The sequence below is a fragment of the Camelus bactrianus genome, chromosome 33 (assembly GCF_048773025.1).
Source record: "Camelus bactrianus isolate YW-2024 breed Bactrian camel chromosome 33, ASM4877302v1, whole genome shotgun sequence".
Classification (NCBI taxonomy): Eukaryota; Metazoa; Chordata; class Mammalia; order Artiodactyla; family Camelidae; genus Camelus; species Camelus bactrianus.
The window spans coordinates 19072809-19096383 of record NC_133571.1 but is presented as its reverse complement, the minus strand read 5'-3'; the positions used below and the strand labels follow the sequence as shown (position 1 = coordinate 19096383).

At 54.4% G+C, this 23575-nt stretch overlaps 1 long non-coding RNA gene across 1 annotated transcript; it reads left to right on the top strand.

The window, feature by feature from the left end:
• Positions 1–177: 177 nt before the first annotated feature.
• LOC123618723 (uncharacterized) lies at positions 178–20181 on the top strand. The gene is made up of 3 exons (XR_006727182.2): positions 178–1378; positions 10464–15627; positions 17010–20181. It is a non-coding gene; the product is annotated as an uncharacterized LOC123618723 (long non-coding RNA).
• The last annotated feature ends 3394 nt before the right edge of the window (positions 20182–23575 follow it).

Genomic DNA, 23575 nt, shown 5'->3' with positions numbered 1-23575 from the left:
CACCTAGCTTAGTGGGAGTGAGAGCAAAGAACAGGTACCTAAGGGGAGGAAGGGCGTTCCAGGCAGATGGAATGGTACGTACAAAGGTGTGGCGGCCCCACGCGCAGATCAAGTTTGGGGATCTGTTTACCTCTTCTTGCAATTCTTCTTCTCTGTCTCAGAGGAAAAGGTCCCTGCGAATATCTTGCAGTTGGTAATACCTGTTGATTACAAGATGGATTTCAAACATCTCCAGGGCATTTTTGTTCCACCGACTCCTGCAATAGCTCTTGTCTCCTGCTGATTAGCACCTAACCTAACCTGGCTGGGAGCCCATTAATCTGCTCACCCCCACTGCCAACATTCCGTCTGTCTTGCTCCTCCCTCTGCTCCCATCAATTGATCCCAGAAGCGTTCTTCTCACTGTTAGTCTAGATCCTCGTAGGATGGCTCTCTTCCCTCTGCTAACACAGCACATTTCCTCATGGAACTCATTGTCCAGGCCCCTCATCTCTTCCCTTTGAGTCACAGTCATCCTGGGACTGTTCCCAAGAAGGAGCGACAGCCAAAAGACTTCAACAAAAACAAGATAAATTAGAAGCAGCAGCCGCGGTCAGTGTTTGTCTGTGCGCTGCCCGTGCTGGACACTGTAGAGTTCAGTGTCTTCTGTCTGACAATCTGATGCCCACATTGGGATTTAAGTGGACCCTCAATCAAAGGATTTACGCGGTACCCACATCTAATGCAGGAAATGGAGAAGGGATCTGTAGAGGGAGAGGAGTTATCAGCACAATGTGGGTCACAGAGGATACACGTCTGGAGTCACTGAGAAATGTGATCCTGCGAGAACAGCAAGGCTACAAATAGTGACGTTTCCAGTCCCGAGTCAGATGGCCTGAGATTCTCAGCACATCTGACCATCACTGCCTCTTTTCAAGAACTTGACCCTCCTTCTTGGGCTCAAGGCCAAGGAGACAGAGCCCTTTCCCTCTCTCCTGCATGCCCTTTGTCCTAAATCATAACAAGAGAAGTTCCAAGCCCCGGGCTGAGACAAGGGAGGCAGGGAGCCCTGAACCTGGCCTCAGAGGGGGAGAGGACGGTACCTCTCAAGAAAGGCAGCCTTCTTCCTGCCTTGTGTCTTGGCTCCAGGGGACGATGCTCTCCAGAGCACTTGAGGCCTAGAGTCTTTTTTTAATGGGAACAAGAGACTCGTAAATCCCAAAGCCAGACTCCCTTGGAAGCTCCTGGCTCAGCGACGGCCTCCTGGGCTCCCTGCCATGGGGAGCGTCTCCCAGCTGCCCGCCCTCCCTCCCAGAGGACTTTACACATTGACTCCTGGCTCCAGTGGGACAGCCTCTACCGCCTGGCCGAGGCCGTGGACCTGCTCTGGTTACGATGGGTGAGCATCTCAGGGCTGAGCCATAGCCCTCAAGTCCTTCTGAGACTTGGGGTCGCTGCAATGGAGAGATGGTGACCCAGCCTTTGGGGGAAGGTCTGAGAGGTTAAGTGTGGAGAGGTCCCAGGCAGCCATCAAAACAGGAAGAGTTTAGGTGAAATCTACCTACAGTCACCTTTCCTTAAGGGGAGGCCCCGGCACCCAGGTCCACCCATTCTTTGTGTGGCCCCACCCCAGGGGACGCATCTCCCACCAGGTCCAGCCAGCCATCCGGGAGTCTGCCTTCCACTCTGATAAGGGGGCTCCCAGGCCCTCCCCTCATCGCTTCCTTTTCCAGTCAACCTTGTCCTTTGACTAGAGGTCACGAGCAGAGACCTCCAGGCGCAGCTCGTGCTGGGATAAGGGGAGTCAGCCCCGCACTGTCAGGCGGGTCTGTCAGGAGGGCTTTGAGGCTTGTAATTAGGAGGGCCAGCTGGCCTCCTCCTTGAGTCTCCTCCCTTTCCCTCACCACCACTCCCCCACCTCCCAGTCTGGCTTGTCACTTGACTTTTTAAGATGGAACCAAAAATTAAGAAGAAAGAAAGAAAGAAAAAAGAAAGGGGACTATTAACCCCTACCCCTTCCCCATGTTCTAAAAACCTCCTTGTGCCAGATCTTCCTTCTTCCTCCTTGAGTCCTGGTGTCTCTAAGTGCCCTCAGAATTTGCAGGACAAAGTTTCTGATGGAGGAAACTGATTCCTGGAAGTCGTCAGAGGAGGGAGATTTCTCTCCTTTGTGTTACAGCAGGTGGGCCGTGGGGCTGGGGTGGAACCCAGACATCCCTGCGTCCCAGGCTTGACTGGAGTTAACAGGGTGGAAGTAACCCAGAGGGCACCAGCAGCCCTGGGGGCTGGTCCGGCTCGGGCCTTAACTTGTAAGGTGACCTTGGACCAGATGTTTCTCCTCTCTGGTCTCAGTGCACTTCTGCTTTTGAAGGTACTTCAGATAAGCAACTGCAGGGAAGGAATGACAGATGTGGACGGCGTCTTACAGGATTTAGCAGTGGAGCTGGACTGCAGTGTTTTCACTGAAACCTGGAGGGGACGTTGGCTCTGAGGGACGAGAGCTGCTGGCTGGAGAAGGCTGCTGAGGTGTGGACAATGCAGAAAGTCACCGAGTCTGTGGAAGGTCCAGGCAGGTCCAGGCAGGTCCACGGCTTGTTCTTGAAGATTCATTTCCTCTCTCAGGCCAATTCAGAGGACACCAGACCATGTCATGGGCACAAAGTTCTAGAAAAACGTTTCTTGACCATTAGGGCGAATCTGCCTGTGGCTCTCTGTCTGTGCCTCCTGGGTCTCACTCCCTCTGTGGGAACCTCCCCCTTAGGGACCCAATTACTGGAACGTCCAGGAACGTTTAATTGAATATTTGTATTGAAAACAGGAGCCGGGGCCCACAGCCCTGATTATGGGAAGCCGGGGACAAGAGGGGAGCTGTGCTTGCTTTTCACTCCGGATTAGAGCCCTTTAATTGTTCCGAGAGCAGAGAGCAGGGCTGGGATAATGAGTCTGAAGTTTGTTTTCTCCCCAGACTGCCCCTCCCTCTTGCCTCCCCCCCTGCAGAGAAAGGGTCGGGGCGACTGGCTGCCAGCCGTCCTGGCTGCCGTCCACCGGGCGTCCCCCAGGAAGGTGCTGTTCGCTCTGGGCCCCAGTCTGGGTGTCGGGAGCTGTGATGAACCGCACTTGTGCCCAGTGGGAGGGGAGGGTGTGCAGGTTTGGGGGGGGGTCCACATGGCAGGGGACGGTGAGAAGGCTTCTGTGGAGGGCCCTTGGCCCTTGGGCATGTGACAGAGATGCTCTTGTCAGAACAGTAGTGACAGCAGAACCCACCTTGCAGGGCGCTCAGCTGGCCCCATGGGTGATTTATTGAGCCCTGAGATGTGCCATCCGACTTTCTCTGAGTGTCCCCTGTTCCTGCCCATCGCTCTGAGGACCCTGTGAACATTACTGCTTATTATCTGAGTGGATTCGAGAGAAGCCCCTGACTTGGAGATGCTGGGGGACCTGCCCTGGGTGGCACCCCACGGGGTCTGCTGGCATCAGGTGTAGTCATGTGCCAGGGGCTCACCCGGCGAGACAGGCACCACTGGATGTGATCTGTGAGCCGAGGACAATTAGATCATATAAATCACTTTTTTAAGGCCACACATCCAGCTCCAGGCAGAACTGGGATTTGACCGCGGTTTGTCTGCTCCAAAGCCCATGCTCCTCCTTACTTCCTACCTTATGTGATCAAAAGTGAGGGGCAGGGGCTTTCAGCCTAGGCTAGAGACAGGAAATTTGGTTCTTCTACCTTTTACTCTGAAGGAGGCTTGTGAAGAGAGACACGCGATCGCTGGCGGTGACTCAGTCAGGAGCAGTGTGAGGATGGAAGAGCAGCGCCGTCTCGGGCCCTGGGCCCCTCTCCGCGTGCGGCCCCGGGCCCGGCCTGTGCTGTGCGCTGGGCAAGGGCTCCGCGTGGGTAGCTCACTGAGCCCTGGCCGCAGCCATGGCATGGGGTCCTCTGTTGATTGTAAGAGGGAGCTGAGGCACAGAGATGCTGGGTGGCTCGGGAGCCAGGGATCTGCCTCCTGGTTCCAGCCCTGAGGGAAATACTCCAGCAGCCCTACTGCCACCTCTCCAAAGGGGCCTACCTAGGGCTGGAGGGGGTGACGGGGGTGGGGGCGGGTGACGTCGCTTCCCTCAGCTACCGCAGCCCAGAGATCAGAAGAGGCAAGGTTGGCCCCGCTTTGGACAGGGAGCCACCACCCCTGCTGCCCTCTGGGTGACGGGGTGGCCAGGACTGCAGGGCTCTGAACTTCCTCAGTTCCTCACAAGAGGGGCTGAGTCTGTCCCGTCTGCAGCAGCCCCAGGGCACAGGGTGTTTGTAGTGGCCCTGGTGACTGGGGTGTGGGAGGGGCAGGGGCCATGCGGTACCTGACCTCCAATGGAGGTGACAACACTCGCAGGCCCTAGGGCATGTCACGTGTGGCTCCTTTGCCTGACAAATGCTCTGACTGACTCTGCCTCATTCTTTAAGTCTTTATCCCTCTGCCTGGGTGTGTTTATCAGTGAGGGGCGTTGGAGGGAATCCAAGGTCTAGAGAGATGGGGGAACAGAGGAGGAGGCTGAACAATAGAGCCCAGAGTTTGGGGCCCCACCTAGGATGCTCCGCATTCACGGACTGTGCTTGCTGTCTCGCTCTCCCAGACCCACCGAGCGCATTTAAAACCCACGACTGAGGCCAAGTGGGGCTGGGAGGATGCTGAGGCCGGCTCCCCATGCAGTAAACAGTAGGAGGAAAATGCAACTGTTTGTGTATAAACTGAAGCCTGTTAGAGACCTGGAAGCTTCTGACTCCAAGGCCCACAGGCTTGGAGCAGAGGACACGACTGGGAGGAAAATCGCATGTGAGCTGTGACTGCTGGGCCCCATGCATCTTGCTGCTGCCCTCCCCACCACCTCACCCTCCTCCACTCCCTGGACCTGCCCTGCTGCCCTCCCCTCACCCCTGCCGGAGCCCAAACACGCCCAGCTGCAGGAACACCAGCCTCCCTTTATGTCCTCTGCTCCTGCACAAACAGAGCAGGTCTGTAGGGGCGGAGACTGGGGAGAGGCCGGTCAGCTGGGACAGGGCTTTCCCTGGGGATAGAGGACTGAAAAAACCCTCCAGAGGCTGGGCACAGACAGGCACTGGACCCCAGTCACCCACGAGGGTACCGGGAACAGGCCCCTAACCAGAGGGAGGGCAGGAATAGAAAGGGACACTGGAGTTTAGAGTCAGGCGGAGTCCACTCTGCGGGGTGGGGGAGAGGGTGGGACAGCCCTGGGGAGAAAAGGTTGGGGATCAGGGCCCTGAGGAAGGCAGCAGTGGGGATGGGGGCACTCAGTCCCTTTTGGCATTAACTGGTTATGTAAATAACATGCAGATTGGCCCTTTATTGTGTTTCAGTTAATAGCCAGGCATTTTTTATCTCTGACTGGAAGCTTTGGCCTCTGTAGGTCCCAGCAGGTCACCAGGTGGGAGGGGGGCCATCAGCCTCAGAAAAAGGAGGATGGGAGGGGAGGAGTCATAGCTTTCCTCTGCCCAGTAGCTGTCACACCGAAGGGGCTGCAGGGGGGACTGGCGGCAGGTAGCCCCTGGGAGTCCCCCCAGGTGGCCCTTTGATGGTGGAGCTGACATCCATAGGCTGGGGGGGGGTGCAGCGGGGAGGGGGTCATGCTGAGCCTGATGGATGGGTGCTGGCAGCAGCTCTGGCCGACCTGCTGGGGGTTGGGGCCTAGGCTCTCCAGAGCAAGGTCAGCCTGAGGGCGGAGGGGGCGCTGGCAGACAAAATGTCCACAGGGGCGGGCCTGGGGACGGGGCTGTAGGAGGGGCTGGTGATGGGAGGTGGGTGTCTGGTGGGAAGAGAGAAAGGACAGGTTCCATGTGGGGACGAGACTAAGGGACATTCTAGGGGAACATGGCCAGAGAGAACCATCTTGAGTTGTGTTTCCAGGTTTCCTAAGGGACTAAAGTGCCTGCCTTTTGTGTGGGTGTCAGGGTGCCTGTGTTGGGGAGGGATGGGGTCCAAAGGCAGTCTACAGGCAGAGCAGATATTACCTTTCTTGTCAGCCTCCTCCACCTACAACCCCCCCCACACACACACAACTTCCTTTCATTAAAAAAAGAGGAACCTGGTTTCCAGGGAAACCTGACCACTTATAAAACCGAGGTGTCTAAATTGACATTTTTGGATGTAAATCATGTCTCTCCTCCCACCTGTTTCTCCTGTGCCACAAATGCGGTGCTGAATTCCGTCCGGCTCAGTCCCTGAGAGTCCATCTCTCCCGTACAGGCTCTGCACCCCTCCCCCTTATATGTCTGAGAATTGCGGGGTGGGGATGAAGGGGGCCGGGGGGCAGTCCCATCTATTCTTGCCTCATGGTCACAAAACGGAGACCCAGTTTCCTGTCCTCAGAGGTAGGAGCTGCGCTGCGTCTCGGAGCTGGAGGGCGGTGGGAAGCCAGGAGAGCTCTGCGGGAACCCGGGAGTAGCCGTCTGTGTCTTCTCCCTTTCCGACCTGAACCTGCACCCCGGGGCGTGCGCGGCGTCTCCCAGAAGCCTTCCAGCGGCCTGGCATCCTAGGGCAAGAATCTTGTTTCCTCGAGGTGAACATTCTCCAGGATGGTTCAGGGCTGAGGCAACAGGGTTGGGGCAGAGGCCAGCAGACAGCTGTCAAACCGGCTGCCTCCTCACTTCATAAATTCCCCTGCCATTTCCCAGGGATACCTTGATTTTGACCTCAGTGCAGGGAGCAAAGTCCTTTCTTTGTCTCCTAACAAACAGCCTCAGCCATCGCTGGCCTCCAGCGGTTCCTCTGCCCCTCCGGCCCCACCCCCCTCACCCTAGAGGCTTTTTCTCCCTGTGAAGTCTCATTAACTGGAGGCTTGGGGCCAAGACGGGGCCCTTGCAGGCCACCCCTCTCCTTATTAGCACAATCATTTCTGTCCAGCGTGATGGCCTGAGCTCCTTCTGGAAGCCTGTCGGCCCAAAGGCCCCTCCGAGGCCCTGGAAACACTGCCGTATGTCCTCAGATTGACCAGGGCCTTTCTCCCTGTCACTAGTGCAAAGTGGCCACGGGGGGACTACCTAGGTCTTCTCCGGACCCAAGGAGGCAGCTGCTGTGGGATCAGATACAGGGCTGGTGCGTCTCTAATGTCTTCTTCCTAAAAGCCGGCTCTGGCCTTCTTTCCTAAGATTCCTCGCAGCATTCACCCACCGTACACTTGGGTTACCCAGGAGGTATTTCTCTGCGTCCACGCATTCTGTTCCTGCACACAGCTCGCTCCCTTCCTAAAATCCAGTGCAAAACCTGAGCTGGGCAAGAGAAATCTCATAGGGACACTTGGAATGCCCTTTGCAGGCAGATTTCTCCCTGGTCAGCTGAGTGGAGCCTGGATTTTAGGCTCTTCTCTGTTCGCCCCCACCCCCAACTTCAGTCTGCGAAATCCAAAGTGCTTCCCACTTCCCCCTTCTAGAAACAATTGTGTAGTGGTATGGAGTCAAAGATGTGTGGTCAGGCAGTCCTGGGTTCCAATCCTACTATTGCTACTTACTAGCTGGGTGACAGGGAAATATTTCTGAGCCTCCGTTTCTATATCTGGAAAATGGGGGCAATGAAAGCAATGCCGACCATGAGGCTTCTGTGAGCATGACGACAGAGAATTCCCACAACACACACAAGGCTCGCTGTTACCGCAAAAACAAACCACGAGGGTCTGTATGCAGAGTCTGAGGGAGGAGTTTCCTGTCCTGCACATCCAGGGCCGGTGCCTGGGATTCTGTGCTTTTCCCTCTAGCCCCCGAGCAGTGAAGTCCCCAATCAGCCCAGAAAGTTTGTTTCAGTGGAGAAAGGTTTTTCTCTTTCTAAAGAAGACGTGCAGGTAGGAAGTCTCTGAAAGGAGCTCCAAGGCCCTGGGAATATCAGGACCGGGGAGGGGACCGCAGTGACCACCCGCAGGGCTGGGAGGAATACTTGCCATCCCAGGTCTTCTTGATTCCTTTATTCTATGTGTACATCACATAAAACTTCTAAAAAATGTACAAAATTTAAAAATTAAATTTCAGAAACATATAAAAGGAGACGTGTTGGGATAGAAATTCCTCCAGCTTTCTTAATCCTTGAACCTTGAGGGGTTCAGCTGTCTGGGCTGGGCAGTGGGCTCACTTAGGAGGCGTTCTTCAGAGGGGAGAGTGGTGTGGCACCCTGAGGGTAGAGGGTCCAAGGCCCCAGGGGGGTCACGTGGATCTGTCTGGAGTGATTTCCTTGGCAGGTTATATTTTGTTAACAGTCTGGCTTTTCTTCAAGGTTTAGCTCAAGTTCCACCCCTCCGTGAAGTCCTCTTTGTTCTGACGGGATCAGAATTCACCTCCCCATCCTTTCACATATTTTTTTTCTGGTTTCTCTATCCTAGCTCTTTCCTCCGGCCTGTTTTATATTACCTTTAGCCATTTGGATGCTAGGCCCCACTATTAGCTTTGAAGTCCCCAGAAGACTGACGACCAAGGCTCACACTAATTCTAGAGATCCTGACCTGGAGCCCAGAACATCAGAAGCTCTCCATCCATGCTTGTGATGCATGAGTGAATGAGTGATTAGCTTTTAGCCCTCAGGGCCTCATCGACAGGCTCTGATAGGTCCTGATTCTTTGAACCTCAGTTTCCCATCAGTCGGGTAGGGGTTGCAATAATGGAAGCATCTGAGAGAGATCAGCTGGGTGGGGCCAGGGTCTCAGCCGCGCCATTCGCCCTAACGGCCACCCAATACATTTGGGAAGGGCTAGCTCTCCTTGTGGGACCACAGGTGTCCTCGGACTTCTGGTCAGCTCTCCAGTGCACAGATTTTGCCTTCCTACCATTCCCTACGTGGCTTCTTGATGTCAAGGTCATAAACTTAGCGGGGAGAGCACATGCTTAGCATGCAGGAGGTCCTGGGTTCAATCCTCAGTCTCGCCTCTAAAAATAAATAAATAAACCGAATTACCTCCTTCCCAAAAAAGGGGTCTTAAACTTAGCTGGCATTAGGCTTGGCCTAACTTTAGGGGCCAAACTTAACCTTGGGCCCATCACCCCCAGACCCCAAGGAATCAGCCCTCGGCCCCTGGGGACAGGCATCGGGACCAGTGCTTGGAGGGCCGTTGGAGTGCTTTGCAGGAGCATCCAGCTGTGAGCAGGGTAATCTCTGCAACGCTCACCTCGTGTCTGTTACCTCCCACTAGAAGCCCTTCCTCCTTTCTCCTTCACTCTTGCCTGCCTCGTCTCCAAGTCACCCACTGGCTTACATCTGCAGGCAGTGAGGCTGTGATGTAAGAGGAGCTGGGGTGGCCGTGGAAGGAGCATCCCCTGCCTTCACTGACCTGCCATCTCCGGTTTGTCATCTGGTCCTGCTTCCAGCAGGAGCTCGCAGGCTCTGCTGAGTGAGAAGAGGCTCTTTTCATCCTCCCTGTCATTCTTCCCTGGTCCTCCCCGCTCTGTCCCTAAGAGGCCCACTGGAGGAAGGGTCTGGCCAAGGTTCTTCTGTAAGCAGAACACTTCTGTGTGACAGATAACAGGGACCCACGGGGCCCCATCGATCTCCCCTCAAATGAGACCTTCAGTCCCTTCCTCAGAAAGAAGGCCTCTCCGCCCATTGCACAGTGGGGAGCCAGGCATCTGAAGGTTGGGGACATGCAAGATAATGTCACAAGTGTACCAGGGCCATCATAGGGCCTTTTCTTTCCTTTCCCTGTCACGGGCAAACACTCCAACCTCCCCAGGGTAGCAGAGACCCAGGGCAGCAGCCGCAGCAGCTGGTAAGATGCTACAGCCCGCAGCCAGGACCCTGGCAGCACCCTCTTCCTCTGCCTCTTCTGTATCTGCTCCACAGTCCTCAGCCCCAGTGGAAGCACCTTCAGATTTATATGGTGCTATTTACTGGCCCTCTGCCAATTAGTGACACTTTGAAATTCCCTGACATGACGCTCTGCTGCTCCGACAATAAACAAGTCATTAGCTAGGTCGGAGGGCAGCTTCCAGCTGGATTTGATTCATTGTTTCTGAACCAGCTCAAGAGGCTCATTAAGATGCAGGATCCCCAGCCCCAGGCTCAGGAAACCCCTAAAGCTGGAGGCAGACGGGGCTTTTGCGCATCCAGGTGCCGGGTCACCCTGTCATCTGCTTTCCCCTATGATCCTCAACTGAGGCTCACCTCTGCTGGAGGGGACACTAATTGCCAGTGCAGCCTCCTTCCCCCATCTCTTAAGCCACAGACATGGGACCAAGGCTTCCCAGGCAGGGAGATTGGCAAAGCAGCAGGGAATGGTGAAAGGAGGCTGAGTGGGAAGGAGAGGCTTGGGCACCAGAGGAAAGAGAGGCAGCAGGGAGACAGAAACTCCAGGGGGTGATCTGGGGCAGGGGAAATCTGGGGGACACCTGCGTGTGAGCCTGACTGTTTTATCCAGTTTGTGTTCTTACCTTGCAGCCGCCAGTGCTGTCAGACCTGAAGGGGACCTTGGAGGTGGTCCAGATCATTCCTCTTCCTGTTTTACAGATGCAGAATCGGATGCCCCAGCCAGATGATGTGACTTTTCCACAAGTGCCTGAGATTGGACGACAACTAGGTCTCACTCTTGGTCCAAATCTCTACCTTCACTACCTCCTAGGAAAGAAGCGTAGCTTGGAAGAGAGCAGTGAAGTGTCCTGCTCCAGGACCAGTGCTCACTTATGCAATCCTCCTTCCATGTTCGCCTCGCATGCCTCTGGCTTTCGGGGTTCTGCATAGATGGAGGGGTCATGTGTAGGTGCCTCAGGGTTTTGTCTGTTTGGGTGAATACGTAAGGAGGCTTGTGGCAGAGCACTGTGCTAGGCATTACAGGGATGAATTAGGCAGGCTTCTCAAGGACTGGCTATGTTTGCAAAAACTCATGACCTAGAATGCTGAGCACAATGAGAGTTACCAGTCGGTAAACATAGAGCTTAAAATCTAAATGATATCTTCCACAAGCTGGTGCCATGGGGGATACTAGATTAGATGCAGCCCTAGGTGTTAGGGACTATGGTTTTGATGCCAGCATGGGGGCAGATGACTTGATCTCTAGTTTATAAGAGGCAGGCAGAAATCAACACCTCTGCAAAAGCTCGGACACTGAGGGATGCATCCTCAGAGGAGTCAGGACTAGAGACTCGTATCCCTCACAGCCTCAGGACAGTGACAGCTAAGCTTGTGCTGCCTGGCGCTCTGAACAGAAAAAAGTCTCCAGTGAAGAAAAGAAGCTCCAGGCCCAAACCATATGTGGCTGGGGTGTCTGGATTTCCACAGTTGGAATTCCCAAGCTGAGAAATTAATGTAAAAATAGGTTCCAGACCAGCAAAACTCATGGGATATCAAGAGGAGGAAGTGCAAGACTGTTCTGGAAGAATGTGCCCCAGAGCAACAGCATTCTCACAGCAAAATATAATCCCCTTTGAAGCTGCACCAAAGATTAAAAAAAAAATTGCAAACCACATAAGGAAATGATGTGCCGTTAGCGAAAGTCAGCAAACAGAGCAGACTAGTTTAGCATTCTAATAACATACAATAATACAGCAGTCTGAAAGGGACTTTAAAATAACTGTGTTTAAAATGATTAAAAAGGCAAAAAAAAAAAAAAAACCCATAAAGAAAGGATAGGCTATTTTGAAAGAGAACAGAGAAATTTGTAAAAAGAACCAAATGGAACTTTCCAGAAATGGAAAAAATAAAAGGTCATTGAAATAAAAGCTCAGTGGATGTGTCAAACATCAGGTTAGACAAAGCTGAACAGAGATTTAGTGAACTGAAATGCAGATCAGGGAAATTGCCCCCCAAAGCAGCACAGGAAGGTAAGGAGAGAGAAAACACGAAAGAGAAGCTAAGAGACCTGGAGGGCAAAACAAGAAGGTCCAAACTTCCTTCCAGAAGGAAGGTCTTCCTTCCAGAGAGATGCAGAAGGAGAAGAACAGAGAGAATGGGGGACTGGCAACGCTCCATTTTCCCTAATGGATGGGAGACATTCATCCTGAGATTAAAGAAATGTTCGGAGTTCTGAGAAGGACCCACAAAAACAAACCCACGTTCAGATAAGTTGCAGGGAAACTGGATTCAAAGAAGCACAAGCAAGTGTATAATTTTACCCAGGAATGTCAGAAAGTTCATGGATCACTGGGGCTTGAAGGCTGAGCAGAATCTTAAGAGGCAGAGAATATGTTGAGGCTGTCAAGGAGATCTAAGAAGTACTAGGAACACATGAGATTCCAGCCTGTTGGACTAGTTTCTGAACAAGTTTTAACACAACTTGTTTTGAATTAAGTTACCTAGACTCTGGACACCTGTTTGTTACCTGAGGGTTTCAGGGGACCCTCCCCTGCTCTGTGTCTTCACTTCAGCCTGGCCTTTGATCCTCCTGTTTGGGTCCCCTGCTCTGTCTCTGAGATCCACCACGATTCCACAGCCCTGGGAAGAAGGTCTTTTTCTGAGATCACTCATAACCATCTTGCCCTTTGAGCCTCCCCGCTTCTTGGGGCTGGGCTGAAATTGGACTATCAAACCTTCCTCCTGTCTCCTTGGTGTCCTTTGGGAAATAGAAAGCCCCTGCTCTGAAGTGGACAGCAGGGGCTGGCCCCGCTGCATCTGTGCCTTGTTAGCGGGGCCAGTGGCTTCAGAGGAACAGAAAAACCTGCCCGTGGTAATTGGCTCATGAAAGCTGTGTGTTGCTGGAGGGGGTGGGCGGGTCTGGTGAGGAAGGGGAGCAGGCTTAATGGGAAGCAAATGTGAGAGAAGAGCCTCGTGCAGACCCTCCCCCAATTCATGGCCATTAGCATTCCTCAGACACCTGCAGGCACTTGGCCCTGGCTGCGGATAGGATGTGCTGGCTCCTTCCTGCTGGTGCGCAGAACAGAAAGATGAAGTTTGGTTCCAATTAATAGGGGCAGGGAGCAGGGGTGGACGTGAGACGGGAGATTTCTTCTTTCTTGTGTCTTTTGAGAGTATGATTTGATTTTTTGGGAGATTTTATCTGGCAGTTGTTGAATTCTGCCCCACCTTATGGTTGTATGTGGTGTCAGGGAGAGAGCATTGGGCTTTGGGATCAGATGAACCTAGGTCTGAAGACCTGATGATCCCTTTCCTGGCTTTGTGACCGTAGAAAAAGTTCTGAATCTCTGTAGTCCTCAGCCTCCTCCTCTGTAAGAACAATAAAGGAATAATATCTACCAAACGGGGCTACTGTAAGGAATATGTAAGGTAGACCCCTCCAAGGCGCCTAGCAGAGTGCTTTCTAGGACATAAGCACTCCAAAAATAGAATTTTCTTTATCCCTGGATTGTAAATCCCTTTAGGGAAGGATGGCATCTTGTCCATCTTTGTAACCCCTGAGGTCCCTACTACAGTGCCAGGCAGACGAAGCAGACTGTTGAGTAAGTTAAGGAGTGAACGCCCTGCACACTGAGCGCCCCCTGCCCACTGGTACAGGTCAAAGTTCAGCTCAAGAAGCCTGAGATGCCAGGAAGGAAAAAAATTGAGTCCCTGACATCATTACAATGAGCATGTGGCAAACTGGTGACCGACCAGTAGGAGGGCAGCACGTGTTTCCTTGAGGCCACTTGAAGAACTTCATCTGGTTACTGGGGGACTCCAGGTCTGTCTTGCAGGGAGGGAGCTGTGGCTGGGAAGTAGGAGACTGCCCTGACCGGGGACCCAGCCTGGCCGGGGAAGGAGGGCGTCCCTCTTCGACTTCTCCCAGCCGGTGCAGATGCCCTGCTGGGATCAGGCTGGAGGAGGGCGAAATGGTCTCTGGGGCTGGCGCCCCTCCAGCCATGGAGGCCTTTGGCGGGGGCTCCTCTCCACCTGCTCTCCAGCTGCTGCTGGTGGAGGCCCGGTCGGCTGCGGCATCCTCCATGCATCTTTAATCTGTCATGCCTTGGTGCCAAACATCTGTAGCGTAGATCTACTGGCCGTTTATTTTCTGTTTGTCTTGGGTGTGACACAATCTCCCTTCTTCACTTCAATGACTCTTCTCTTCATTATTACTGTCTCAACCGCTCTGTTTATTTGCTTTCCCCCAGCCCCAACCACTTTCCCTCTCTTCTCCCAGATTGGCGGGGCCCCTGCCAGCTCTCCCTGCTTCCCTTCCTCCCCAACTCCGGACCCTCTCCTCTGCTGTCCCAGGGCCCTGCTCTCCCTGCTGGGAACCTCACTCAAACCAGATGTGGCTTCCTCCTCTTCCTCCTTCTTCCCCTGATTTGCCAAGGGCTGCCGGGGGCAGGGGGGAGGAGAGCTTCCCCACCCACTTCCTGCTCCCCCTCCTCTGCTTCTCTGCCCAGCTCCTTGACCCCCATCAAAGGGCGGTGAGCAGCGCACGACAGGACGTGTGTTTGGTGCCAGTGGTGAGGAGTGGTGGGCCATTCTGGGCAGGAATCTTACCCCTGGGAGCTTAGCCAGTGGGGGCCTTGATCCCTCCTGCAACACAGCTGCCCTGGAAGAGTCTGGGCACAACTGATGACGTTAAATATCCCAAACTCTTTGACCATGGATTGTATCAAGGCCTCTCTGCCTAAGCATCGCCCGATTAGCAACATCTCACAACTGGTTCGTCCTTATGGGCTATGAAAGGGCTTTAGTTCCAAAGCCTCAGCCACCCTCTCCATGGCCCTGGGGTGCAGTGTCATCCGCCGCTCACGACAGAGAAGTCTCAGCTCCGGCATGGCTCAATGATGAAGACCAAGTAAAGATCTGACCTCACGTCTGGTCTGATGTGAAGAATGGCTGATTAGCTTAAAATCTGGGTCCGCCTTTCTCCACCTGGCTCCTTCTGACCCTGTTCCAACACGTGGAAATGAGTCTACTTTGACAATTAAAGCCCAGGTTTGGAGGCAACAGCCAGCCTGGGACACAGCTCTCTGTTTCTGGAATCCTTTCTACCTCTGGCCATGACGGTCATGGGAGTTTGACCTCTGGGATGACCACAGTGACTGTTAGAGTTGCGTTATAGCTCTCACTGGGCAAAGAACGTTGGATTGTACGAGGGGTGAGGGATGTAAGAGAAACTGGAGACGGCCTGTCACCAGACGGAGGGTGTGACAAAGGCTTAAGACCCTATAAAAAGTCACCAGTCAACTAGCTCAGCCAGGGGCCAGGCCGGGTCTTTGGGGGCCTGATCGTTTATTATGTGGCGGTTAGGCTCTCTTTAAGTAAAAGAACTCACAAGTATGAATACAGAGTTACCAGGGCCCCTCCCAGGGCCTTGCAACGAGCCCGTGCAAAGATCTTTCAGTTCTTGGAAAATCCGCCCCAAAGATAGCTTGAGTACATAGATGGATTCTCAGTGGAAGCTTTGTTTGGAACAGATCAGGACAGTGGTTCTCTCCCTTAGTGGGCCCAAGGCACACATGGAGCATGTGTTAAAATGTGGGCCCTGCCTCACCCCCAGAATCCCTGCTTCCATGATCTGGGTGGAGACTATGAGCCTGTATTTTAACTTGGAGTCGTCCAGAGGATTCTGATCCTGGACACCTGGGGATTAAACTCCAGGAAGTACTGGTCCAGCCAACCCTGCCACCAGGAAGTGATGGTGGAGAACGGAAGAGCCTTGCTACAGTCACAGAGCCAGTCAGCAGAGCTGAGATCTGGGGCCTGCGCACCCCGCTCCAGGTTCTTTCAGCTGGACTCACTCCTGGTCAGACTTCACTTCCTGAAGGAGGTGGGTAATTAACCTGGGGGTAGGGACGTGACTGATGCGAAAAGCAGGGAGAGGCAAGGAAGGTGGGGGCTGAGGGGTGAGACACATACAGCCCCACTGCTTAGGACTCTTGAAAGGAGAGACCTTGGGCCCTGAAGGTGGTGCCCAGGTCGCTGGGGAGGGGACCTTTAATTGCTGGCAGGTGCCGTAGGAGTGGGGCAGAGCTTCTCCCAGAGAGGAGCTTCCATGAACAGTCGCTCAAAGCCTTCCAGAGCTCCCCACGCCAAAGGCCACCAAGAAAGGATACAAATGTTAAGGCAACACTCTCATTAAGCTGAAATACTGACTTGTCTCAATAGGAACTTTGTTTTGACCAGACGTTCAGTTTAACATGTAAATGACTCTCACCCACTGGTGAGTACGCCTCCTCTTCCTCTGGAGTCTCTTCTGAAGACTTGGTACCCAGCGAGGAGACTAGGGACGAGGAAGGCCGGAGGTGGGCTCCTCGCTGTCCTAGGCGACAGAGGGGTCAGCGGAGAGGATGTAGCTGGAACAGGGAAGACAGCACCTGGCTGATGGGCGACATGCCCACCTGCTGTGTGGGGCGGAGCCTGCCCAGATTGGCCCTGCCCCTACGCTCCAGGTGTGAGGTGAGAGGCACTGCACGTGGCTTCCCTCCTTCAGGCTCCGCCAGCAGCCACCAGGGCCGGGCCTGAGATGCAGGTCCACAGCCTCGAATGTGGAGGAAGCCAGCTCTCAGCTCAGATTAAAGGGAGGAGGAAATTGCTCCAAGTTTCAAGAGGGCTTAGGAGCCTGACAGGCCTCGAGTATTAGGATGAGATGCTCTTAGCCTCTCTGCACTGCACAACTCCAGGGGGCGCCAGTCACAAAGCAGTCTAGTGACAAAGCGGCCTGCTCTTACTCAGTGTTCGCCGGCTCACGGGGAGGAAGGGTGAGGACAGTGGAGGAGGAAGAGGGAAGAAAGGAAGGATGGCAGGGAGGGGCAGTTTTCCCTGAATACCTGCTTTGTGTCAGGCCGTGGGCTGGGACGCTCAGGTGGGCGAGCGCAGGGAGGCCCGAGAGCAGGACGAGAGGAGAGCGGGGCGGGGGCAGCAGAGCCAAGCCGCCGGAGGAGGGCCGAGCCCCTTGAAAGCTGCTATTGTTTGAGGTCTCTGCTCAGAGAAGCCCCGAGTAAAAAGAGCTTGTTAGAGAGGGCCAGGCGGGAGACAAGCGGCTCTCAGAGAGCCAGTGAACCGTGCGAAATGACTTAAACTAACATCCCTGACTGCACTGGGCTGGGACCCGGGAGTCAGGACCGTGTGCTCATCAGAAATTCATAGAAGGTGCCCCGCGGCTGGGTTTTCTCTGGCCACCTTGTTCACTGAGCGGTTTTTTCTTTCCAGCCCCGCGGATCTGAAAGGGAGACAGGGGCTGCCTGATGGGGAAGATCAAGTGGCCTTTGAAAACCTCTCTTGGAGTTTATTAAACCCCGGGGCCAAGGCAGGCCGACCTGGAGGCCCAGCCAGGCCTGGATGCGCCCGCCGGGCTCCCCGTGGGGAACCTGGCCGGTTCTCCTGTCTCAAACTTGGCAGGTCTACACGAGGGACAGGGAGCCGGTCCTGGAGGAACCAGAGTGAACACACATATCTTCTTCCAGAAGATGAGTGGGGGATGCGAGGGTGGGAGCCTGGGCCGGGGTGCAGATGATGCAGATGATGCAGCCTTCTCTCCCCAGGCCGGCCCGGAGGACACCGCCTGCCTCCTGCTGGAACTCTTCACTCGGGGACCCCTCCAAAGCGTCTGTGCTAAAGGTCCGCACAGAGGAATCGGAAGGTCTCTAATCTGGATCACTGCTCACTGCCCAAGGAAGGGCGGGAATGAGGCTTCTCGGAGCAAGCCTTGGTTTCTGGGATCTGGAGCCCCGCAGAGACGGAGAGGCAGGAGATCACACCTGCTGATGCTCAGTTTGTCCCCAACCTCAACTCCAGAGGGGCTGGTCCACGCTGAGACAGCTCACAGGAGAGGCCCAGGAAGGTCGACATTCAGCTCAGAAAACTCCGGCGAAAGTGCTCTGTAAACTGCGAAGCCTGGAGCCTATGGAAAGCAGAGTTGTGGCGGACCTGCTTATTTCACAAATACTTACCGAGGGCCTTCCACGTGCCGGACGCTCTTCCAGACGCTGGGCAGGAGGAGGGAGCAAAGCAGCGGCTGTGTTAGTGAGCGGACGGGGAGCGGCCGCTCTGGAACCAACACGCTGGTGACCCCAGGCAGTAACTGCACTCCTCTGAGCCCAGGGAGGGGAAGGAAGGGGCAGGACCAGGAGGGAACCACATCTGAGTAGAGCAGCTCCCTTTCGCCACTTCACATCCTGGGATTCTGTGTCCGATTTCTTTTGAAAAGACAGTTCTGCTGATTTAAAAGGTTGAAAACCATCCATCAAGTCTCCCCACCCCCTATTTGAATCTTTTTTTGCCTTGTTTTATTGCCGGTGCCCCCTTCCCAAGTCATTCCTAGGCTCTCTTCTTCCTCCTCCCCGTACCCCTCGCCCAGAGGAGACTGCTCTCTCCCAAGCCAGCCTTAGGATTTGGAATCCAATCTGTCTCAGCCCCTTTCTAAAACGCGCGCCCTTCAAACAAGTTCAAAGCCATTTCAAGTTTTTCCTGAGTCTCTTTCTCGATAACTGTAGAGAATAAGCAGATGGTGACAGTCTGAAGATGTAAAGCTGGAGTTCAAAGTCAACTGTCCCTGGACTTTGAATGGATTGCAAGGTGTGAGAAATGGCCCTACTGCCCCTATGCTGTAGAGGTCTTCCTCCAGGGCCCAGGAGGCTAACAGACAAGTTTGAAGCACTCACCTCCCAAGTTAAGGCTAGCCCTCGTGTCCTGTTGGAATTACGGACTAGCGCCTTGTCCTATGGGTCTAGGAGGCCACGAAAGACATGGTTTGGGCAGCGATGCTGGCAGTCCCTTTAGACAGGCACTCGTGGAACCAGACACCAACCAAATCCGGGCTAGCAGAGAGATTCCAGATCATGTACCAACCCTTCCCGATGGGGGGTGGCCGCCTGGAGTGCTCTGTTTAGACAGATCCCGAGACTGTGTTGTTGTTGTTATTATGAGAGTGTTATTATTGACTTGTGATGTCTGCCAGGAGCATGAGCTGGAGGCGTGGTAGAATCCGTGATGCTCCTCTCACTCCAGAACCAAAGGAAGAGAGGGGAGGGTTACGAAGCTTATGCTGATCATATTTTTTTCTGCACAAAAAATATGAGAACAAATGATCTGACAGCAAGCCAGAATATCTGAATTTGGGAACTGTGCCCAAAAGTTGGTACATGTGTTCACTGCATGTTCCTTCCTAGAATCAGAGTTCTTACAGCTGGTAGGGACTCCCAAGAGAAATTATACCTTCGTGGTTTTCAAATGATTCTTTTACAGGCTTGCAACCGTAAGCCTTTCTTTCCAGGAAATCTTACACAAAAGCATGAACAAACACAGCAGATAATGTGGAGCTGCTCTGGTTGAGATGGGGTGTGAGACATGGGCCCTGCTGGCTGTGAGCATCCTCCCTCCCACTGCCAAGTTCCTTCCTCTCCTTGCCCTCTGCTGGCTTCCCAGGACTCCTGGTGCTCCTTGGAGCCCATCTGAAGCTCCTCACCTACTCCTCCTCCCTGCTTTTAGGCAGGGTATTTTAAAATACTTTTGCAGAGGTGAACAAACTAAGGCTCAGGAGTCTGAGTTAAATTAGACGGAGTCAATGTCCAATTATCCTGGAAGCTGTATCACGTTCACACACCTCCATACACACCACCATTACCCACATCCTCAAACTCTCTCTAGTCCCCTTGCTCCCGAGCAGTGAACCACCTCCTGCTTTTTTCCTTTCTAACCTTGCTCACCCAGGCTGCTCCAGGCCTTGCTGAGCATGCCCTTATAGTATAAGCACATTTCACACTCCCTCCCTCATGCCTACAGCTTAATGGGGACCCCAAGTCCTGGTCCTCAGCCTGGGCTGCATCTTGGTACCATTGGCCCCATCCTCTTCTCCATCACTTGTCCACCTCCCTTTGTTCTGCAGGTCCAGAGTGACCTCCAACCCCGTGCACATGGGACAACCTCTGGCTCTGTGCCCAGAGCCCACTCTGTCCTTCCCCACCTCCTCCCTCTCCTACCCTGGCTCCTTCCCCTTACTGGATGCACCACCTGGTTCTCTTACCTACCACTTTGGGCTTCTGTTCATTCCACTCCCTGAAATGCCCTTCTGTCCAAACTTTTCTCCTCTATTTCATTTTAAGGAAGTTTGAGAAGCCAGTTTCTTCCCAGGAGCCTCCCTGGATCGAAGGGAAGTAAAGCTATTTTTCCCTAATATTTCCACCCATTCATCCATGCTTAGCACAAAACCCACTGGCACATGGTACTGGGCATCATGCCAGGGTTAGTTTACTTTGTTCTTGGGTGCTGAGCCCTGGTGTCTTCCTGATTTATTTTGTGGTCTGTATGTCCTCTGCATCTCTCCGCATACACACGGCGGTTGGACGCTGTAGCCCCCTAGGCAGGCATTTAATAAAGAAAGCACAAGGAGAGAAACAAGCGGATCTGGTAGAGGGCAGGATGGCTGCAGGTGCAGGGACTGGGCTGGGGGTGATGAGGGGAAGAGGTGGGATGGAGGGGGCAGGATGGCTGCGGGTGCAGGGACTGGGCTGGGGGTGATGAGGGGAAGAGGTGGGATGGAGGGGGCAGGATGGCTGCGGGTGCAGGGACTGGGCTGGGGGTGATGAGGGGAAGAGGTGGGATGGAGGGGGCAGGATGGCTGCAGGTGCAGGGACTGGGCTGGGGGTGATGAGGGGAAGAGGTGGGATGGAGGGGGCAGGATGGCTGCAGGTGCAGGGACTGGGCTGGGGGTGATGAGGGGAAGAGGTGGGATGGAGGGGGCAGGATGGCTGCAGGTGCAGGGACTGGGCTGGGGGTGATGAGGGGAAGAGGTGGGATGGAGGGGGCAGGATGGCTGCAGGTGCAGGGACTGGGCTGGGGGTGATGAGGGGAAGAGGTGGGACAGAGGGGTCACTTGTTCAGACCCTTTGTCCTTGATGGGGAGCTTCAGGACTGTGTTGGCTGGACTTCCCAGCTCCCACCCAAATCTCCTCGTCCTGGGCTGCATCAGGGACCTCATCTTTGCTGACAGCCCTCTCCTTACTTCCCCAAAAGACAGCAAGGGGCTGGTTGCAGTTCAGTGCCTGTCAACCCATTCGGTGGGAAGGAAACATTAAACACTCAAAACACTGCTTATTGGAGCTGGGTAAACTCAGCACACCACAGTTTACTTTGCTGTCAGAAATCCCTTGGCTTACCACAGAGCAGAGCCCCTGAGGACCAGGACCCCCTCCATGCCTCCTTCCCCACCCACCTGAGGAGACTCGCCTCTCTCCTTTCAGCCCGCCAGCCTGTGTCCTCCCTTCAGAGTTTCTGCCCCCACCCTATCTCTTGTCTCTCCCCAGCTCTCCTCCTCCTGTCTCTTTCCATCCAGCTCTGGATCCTTCCTGAACACCCCTCCAAATCTGGTATCCAAAGGCCAAGGGAGCTCACCCCTCAGAGTGGAGAGATGAGGCCAGGGGAGGTGAGGTCCAGGCATTTTTTTCAGGGGCAGACAGAGATCAGGATTCACTCCCTTTTCTTCCTCACTCCACACAGCCCCGGGCTACAACCCCTCGGTTCAGGGAGGGCAGGTGCTGAGGCAGAGGGGCAGCCCTGACGGCAGGGGTTGGAGGAACGCGCAGGCGCGTGAGAGGCGTTTGGACAAGATCTGGAAGCGGCCGCGCTGCTCATCCGTCTCCTGCGTAGGTGTCTTGCGGAGTTTCGAGTTAGGAATGAGGGTGTCACCGATTTTGGACCGAGCTTTGCGTTAACTCAAATGTTCCTTGCCGTGACAGCTCCCACCTCCCCGTGGGCCTCCCCTCACCCCCACCTCTCCTAAGACGTTTGCAGCCGAGCCAAGGTTTTCTCTTGGGCTCCACTTGGAAGTGCAAACCTTGTGGGCTTGAGATGAAACATATGCTGCTCTGGAATGTGGCTATTAGCCAAGGGAATGCTCAGAGGCCCCTGCAGAATTTGCAGCCATCTGCCTGGGGTTCAGTGGGGGTGTGTAACAGACCATTTGGGGCCAGGAAGGAGCAATGGCGGCCGAGGGCACCTTCCTTCTCTCCACCCCACTTAGGACCAGTGCTTCTTTCAACACCCGAGTAGATCTCAATGTCCTGTACTTCCTCCCCTGGGGAGACCCAAAGCCAGGCTCAACCTCAGATGCCGCGGGCCCCGTGCTGCGGGCTCCCAAGTGAACAGGTGCTGATTAGTCTAGCATTTTGCATATTCTTTGAATCTAATTCATTTCCTGCCAAAAGGCACAAACAATTGCCCCGCCATGCTCTCCCAGGACCCACGTCTTCTGCTCGCCTCTCTGACTCCACGTGACTCTCCCCCCTTGCCCTCTCCTATAGCTTCCTCTGTCCTCACAGGCCCCAGTGGCCCAGCTGGAACCCCCCCCCCATTCCCCACCGTGGGATGAGTCCTTGCCGCCCAGCGTGCCCTCCCTGCTGTGGTCAGAGAGCAAGGGCTCAGGCTCTATCCTCAGTTTCCCCAAAGCACAGAAATAAATTTGCTTCTTGAAATGAGGATTCCTGACCCCACCCTGTAGGGCACCCTGCCTACAGATGGCTGCAGGGCCAGGCCAGAAAGCTTCTGGCCGGGGCCAGTCCCCAGGAATGGGTGTTTTGTCACGGGAGAGAGGCAGCTGGCAGAGACCCCACCAAAGTCGTGGGTCAAAGGGCTCTGTTCTGTGCATTTCTGGGAAATTGCTGGGGGGAAGGGCTGGCAAGGAGATGGGTTTGGGGAATTCTAAGGGGTTAGAAGGGACCTTAAAGATTATGTAAATCAACACTGTTCATTTATTATTATTACTAAACTTATTTTTTAACTAATGGGGAGTCTAAGAACCAGAGAGTGAAGGCTGTTTCCTGAGGCCATTCAATGGATTGGTGGCAGAGCCGAGGTCAGAGGCAGGGACTCCTGACTCCCAGTCCAGTGCTATTTCCACAAGACACTATCTCCTTGAGCACTTCTTTGAGAAATTTCACCCTGTGCCCGGAGCTCTAGGGAGGTGACAGTGCTTCAGAGGAGCTCTCGCCCCTCCCCGGCTTTCAAGATCCACTTCTGGATGGATGGATTCTTTGAGGAGCAATGTTACCTGTCCTTCAGTGAACCCCAGAAACACACGGGGGAGCAGACACCCCTTGGGAGGGGTAAGTCTGCTTCTCAGAGAGCTTGTTCCCCAACTCTCAGCCCCTGCTACCTTAAACCCGCTGTGTACCTGGTGTTCCCTCCTCAGCTTGCTTGACCAGGAGGAGATGCCCGAGGCCTGCGGGACGCTGGCGGGACCACAGCCGCTCCGCTTTTCTCTCTGAGAGTCTGAAATCAAAAAGCACAGACTCTGAAGCCGTTTAGCTGTAGGCAGCGAGACTAAAACTTCTTGTTCGGGAGGACTTGAGTCAGGGCCACGTGGCAAAACCACGGGCAGACCAAATAACACACAGACCCAGGTCAGGGCCGGACACTCTGCAGCCCAAGACAAGCAAAGCCTGTGAGGCCCGATACCTCACCCATTTGAAATCTCTTTGTCCTACAGAAGCTGTCCCCATATCCACTCTGAACATGTGACCAGGTTTCTGCCCCTTGTGACCCAAAGCACTTCCACCAGAAGTGATGCGGAAGGGAGCCCGACCCAAAGAAGGCTGGACAACAGCTGCCCGTGGGTTAGGTGTAGTCCGTCAAGGCAGAGATGGGACTCAGGGATGGAGAATTAGGGACCGCTGCTATCAAATGTCATGTTCCCAGGAGAGAAGAACCCAGCCACAGGCCACTGCTACTTCCCTGCACCTTCCTTCAGGGAGAAAGCTCCTGTGTGGAGGGCACCCTGGCTT